Here is a 5,727-nt window from a genome sequence, read left to right as displayed (position 1 = left end):
GTCACGCGGCAGCAGGAGGTGACATGACGTCACTTGCGGGGTACGATAATACTCCCTCCCACAACTGTGACTTAAATAAATTATGGTAATGAGCCCGGCCCAAACGTGCAGGGATGGGGCGTAGGTGCCATACCCCTTCGCAAGAAACTCGCGACGGTTTTCACGAACACATTATGTTAATGAGCCGCCAGTCACTGGCGTGACTTTGCCCAAATAAGGATTGTATTTATTCTAGATTTGAAGCTTTCGTGACTGCAACCATTCATATTCTTAGGTTTTTTCGGTAAAGTCACGTAGGTAAAATATTAAAATTAATAAAAGTAAAATAAAATAAAAATCACGACGTTTCGGAGGCAATTCAAGCTTCCGTCTTCAGGTGGAACCGTCACAGCACGATTGCTGATACAGCTGTGACGGTTCCACCTGAAGACGGAAGCTTGTGTTGCCTCCGAAACGTCGTGATTTTTATTTTATTTTTACTAATTTAATTTTTTACCTACGTGACTTTACCGAAAAAACCTAAGAATATGAATATAAGGATTGTACTTGAACAGATATCGGCAGTGGCCCAGGCAAAGGTGACGTCACGCTAAAGGGCGCGGTGTGGACGGGGTGGGGTGAATACCTTGGTGACATGACGTCACTAGGGGTACACCTCCCCCTGGCGTTTCACACCGATGAGGTATGGCTGAGTGGTGACGTCACAGAGCGGGGTTGGAGTTTAAGTTGATTTAGATCCATTTTCCATTGCTCCCTCCCTTGAACAGAGACCCCTTGGGAGCGTGAGCTCAGCAACAACGTGGTAATTATTGTGTACACAGTGTGTGTGTGTACACACTGCACGTCGAGAGATGCCTGGGTGTCTGATGCGTACCAACTTGCCTGCCCGAGGTTGCGGCCTGTCGACGGAGGAGCTGGAGCTGGAGCCGGAGCTGCGAGAGGCGCCGGAGAACGAGGGTGAATCCGGCAATCCCGGGCGAAGTGGCCCAAGTGGCCACACTTGAAGCACGTAACAGGAGCCTGCCGAGCAGCCCCCTAGTCGCCCCCGCGCGAACCGTAGGACCCCCAGCGACGTGAATCAGGCCCCCGCCGTGAGTCCCAGCGAGGAACGGCGGCCGTCAGATCCCCGTCCCCCGCGTCGTTTGGAATGTGGACGACCTTTAACGGCGACTATCCTTTAGGCTCACCGTCACGAGCCGGGTCTCCCGTCCAAGCAGCCATCTGCGCCCAATGCTGTAAGTTGTCTTGCGCGTTCAGGCACCTGGCAGCCCACCAGGACGTCAGTGGCTCATGACCACACACCGGCAGCGTAACCCCCATGTCCTTTGCCAACTCCAGCATCTTACCCAAGATGAGAGGATCGAGCGTTTCAGGCTTGGCGTCGGGATAAGCAGCCACCGCCAGCGCAAGCTCATTACACCCGCGCCTATGCATGAACTTCCGCTGGGTATCCGAAGACAGCTCATAAACCTCTGCCATCTCGGCATACACGTCCTTCAATGTCTTCTTCTTGTCCGGAGGAATCGAGCGAAACACCGCTAGTGCCTCGTCATCGAGCATGGTCAGTAATGCACCCAAGGCCTCCTCTTCTGTCCATCACACTGAACGGAATGCCGACTCAAACAGCCATGTCAAAGCACTCGTCGCCGCCTACCGTGACAAATTCCTTGATCTGAGGAAGACGGTGGCTGCACCCCACTTGCTCTTGTCCCACCACATTGATGCCGGGGAGACTGAATTCACACCGTTTGAGCCCCTCAAAGAGGGATCATGTGCGCTGCGCAGTGGATGAGATGCTGGCCGCTGACATAATCTCTCCATATAATAGCCCCTGGGGAGCACCTGTTGTTATTGTTAAGAAAAAAGATGGTTACCCCTCCGGTTTTGTGTTGTCCGCAGTGGCAGATTCCGTAGAGCATGCAGCCCGGGGTCGGCTGACGGTGCGTTGCACTTGCCGCGCTCGGTATGGGTACGCGAGCAACGATTAGACGACTCGTTGGTTTAGTTGCGGTGTCGGGCTGATGGGTCGCATGAGTCCTCAACGAAGGATGACTCACCGCAAGCGCCCTTCCAGGACGGTCTGCTGATGTGGAGAGACGATCTGTTGGGCCGTTGGCGTGTGGTGGTTCCCGTCACGCTTCGGCACGAATTGATTCGGGTGAGAAATTATTACACCTGGGCGAGCAGAAAACCTTTCTCACAATACAGAGAGATTATTTTTGGCCTGGCATGACGGCCGATGTCGCTAATGCTACAGTGAGGGGAAAAAGTATTTGATCCCCTGCTGATTTTGTACGTTTGCCCACCGAAAAAGAAATGATCAGTCTATAATTTTAATCGTAAGTCTATTTGAACAGTGAGAGACAGAATGACAACAACAAAATCCAGAAAAACGCATGTCAAAAATGTTAGAAATTGATTTGCATTTTAATGAGGGAAATAAGTATTTGGCCCCCTCTCAATCAGAAAGATTTCTGGCTCCCAGGTGTCTTTTATACAGGTAACCAGCTGAGATTAGGAGCACACTCTTAAAGGGAGTGCTCCTAATCTCAGCTTTGTTACCTGTATAAAAGACACCTGTTCACAGAAGCAATCAATCAGATTTCAAACTCTCCACTATGGCCAAGACCAAAGCGCTCTCCAAGGATGTCAGGGACAAGATTGTAGACCTACACAAGGCTGGAATGGGCTACAAGACCATCGCCAAGCAGCTTGGTGAGAAGGTGACAACAGTTGGTGCGATTATTCGCAAATGGAAGAAACACAAAAGAACTGTCAATCTCCCTCGGCCTGGGGCTCCATGCAAGATCTCACCTCGTGGAGTTACAATGATCATGAGAACGGTGAGGAATCAGCCCAGAACTACACGGGAGGATCTTGTCAATGATCTCAAGGCAGCTGGGACCATAGTCACCAAGAAAACAGTTGGTAACACACTACGCCGTGAAGGAATGAAATCCTGCAGCGGCCCGCAAGGTCCCCTTGCTCAAGAAAGCACATATACATGCCCGTCTGAAGTTTGCCAATGAACATCTGAATGATTCAGAGACAACTAGGTGAAAGTGTTGTGGTCAAATGAGACCAAAATGGAGCTCTTTGGCATCAACTCAACTCGCCGTGTTTGGAGGAGGAGGAATGCTGCCTATGACCCCAAGAACACCATCCCCACCGTCAAACATGGAGGTGGAAACATTATGCTTTGGGGGTGTTTTTCTGCTAATGGGAAGGACAACTTCACCACATCAAAGGGACGATGGACAGGGCCATGTACCGTCAAATCTTGGGTGAGAACCTCCTTCCCTCAGCCAGAGCATTGAAAATGGGTCGTGGATGGGTATTCCAGCATGACAATGACACAAAACACACGGCCAAGGCAACAAAGGAGTGGCTCAAGAAGAAGCAAATTAAGGTCCTGGAGTGGCCTAGCCAGTCTCCAAACCTTAATCCCATAGGAAATCTGTGGAGGGAGCTGAAGGTTCGAGTTGCTAAACGTCAGCCTCAAAACCTTAATGACTTGGAGAAGATCTGCAAAGAGGAGTGGGACAAAATCCCTCCTGAGATGTGTGCAAACCTGGTGGCCAACTACAAGAAACGTCTGACCTCTGTGATTGCCAACAAGGGTTTTGCCACCAAGTACTAAGTCATGTTTTGCAGAGGGGTCAAATACTTATTTCCCTCATTAAAATGAAAATCAAGTTATAACATTTATGACATACGTTTTTCTGGATTTTGTTGTTATTATTCTGTCTTTCACTGTTCAAATAAACCTTGCATTAAAATTATAGACTGATCATTTCTTTGTCAGTGGGCAAACGTACAAAATCAGCAGGGGATCAAATACTTTTTTCGCTCACTGTAAACCCAAAACCCTATAAACCCCTTTATCCTTAAACCGCTTTACCCTGAAAACTCTAACCCTCTAAAACCCTAAACCTCTAAACCCTTCACCCTTTAAACCCCCTATACCCCAAATAGCCTAATCATCTAAACACCTAACCCTCTAAACCCCGTTACCCTTAAAACCCTAACCCTCTAAACCCCTAACTCTTGAATCCCCTCAACCCCTAACACTCTCAACCCCTAAACCCTATAACCCTCGAAATCCCTAAACCCCTTATACCTGAAATAACCCGAAACCTCTAAAACCTTAACTTTATAAATCCCTAACCCTCTAAACCCCTAACCCTTTGTGTGGAATGTGGTGGGGGTGGGATCATGGGGTGGGTGGGTGCAGGGTGTGTGTTGTGTGCGGTGGGTGGTGGGTATCACAGGGGGGTGAATGGGTGCAGGGTGTGTGTGGTGGGTATGGTGATAGTGGTCGTGGTTCACAACGATCCGTGACCACCACCACCACCTCTACTGTGTGGTGGACCGGCCACCACACAGCAGCACGCGTCGGAGGAGTGAACGGATGGTTCTCCCTATGCGGGCCAGACTCCCTCGCTTCCTCTTCTCCTCCTGCATCATCATCACCTGATCCTCTTTCCTTGTCATCTCCTTCTCCACCATCTTCTCCACCAATGTCTCCTCCACCTGCACCACCATCTCCTGCACCACCATCTCATCCTCCTGCTCCTTCGTCCATTCCTCCTCTGTCTCCCCCCTCATCTCCTCTTCTTCCTGCACCACCAGCTCCTCCACCAGGGTCTCCTCCTCCTGCACCACCAGCGTCTCCTCCTCTTGCACCACCAGCTCCTCCACCAGGGTCTCCTCCTCCTGCACCACCAGCTCCTCCACCAGGGTCTCCTCCTCCTGCACCACCAGCTCCTCCACCAGGGTCTCCTCCTCCTGCACCACTAGCTCCTCCACCAGGGTCTCCTCCTCCTGCACCACCAGCTCCTCCACCGGAGTCTCCTCTTCCTCCACAACAACCGTCAGCCATTTAGAGGCCTGGGCGAGCGCGGAGGATGGGGGCAGCGCCGGCTCCGCTCTGTAAAGAGATGCGCACAACACCGTTCCAACTTCCTGCTACAGCAGAGATCGCACTCCCCCCCCAACCATCGTGCGGAGATAGATTAACCAGGTTAATAACGATGCTGCAGTAACGCAGCATACCTTTGCCCATCGTGGGTCTGGTTACAAAATGGGCATTAGTCTTGCGATATCACACTGGATGAAAGGCTACATGGCAAAGATATGGCTGCTACATTATTTGTCCTCACACAGAAACCAATTCTAAAAATACATACGTATATAACCAAATGTACACGTGGTGTTTGAACTGTACATGTGTTCGTTTGCAGGCGGCAGGGCTGGAACTCACAGTCAGAAGGACCTGGGTTTGATGCCCAAACTTGGGCCACTTTCTCCGTGTGGAATGTGGAGTGTGTTCTACCCCCCCCCGTTTTATCCTGCATTGGTTTCCAAAATCAGAATAAATTATTTATACTGAATGAAGAGGAATCCGATAAGCTATGAAAGCTCTTCTTTCACAGATATGCAGTCGAGGCACAGGGTCAGCAAGTTACAACAACAAACAAAAGAAAATGAGTGCAACGTGTAAAAATGTAAGCAAGTCACAAAATAATTGAGCATATAAGCACAAAGTACGTAAAATCCTGCCAGTTTTTTAACACTAAATACAAACTTGGGCAAGGCAGCAAAACATCAACAAAAACAGCCCCAGACCTCACCAAGACAACACAGTCCCTCAATAAAATTGTACATTAAAATGTAACTTTCATTCCTTGGGGTTTGGCATTTTCCTCCACGTAACCGAACCCTGAC

The sequence above is a fragment of the Lampetra fluviatilis genome, chromosome 78 (genome assembly GCF_964198595.1).
Source record: "Lampetra fluviatilis chromosome 78, kcLamFluv1.1, whole genome shotgun sequence".
NCBI lineage: Eukaryota > Metazoa > Chordata > Hyperoartia > Petromyzontiformes > Petromyzontidae > Lampetra > Lampetra fluviatilis.
Note: the sequence above shows the minus strand (reverse complement) of the source record.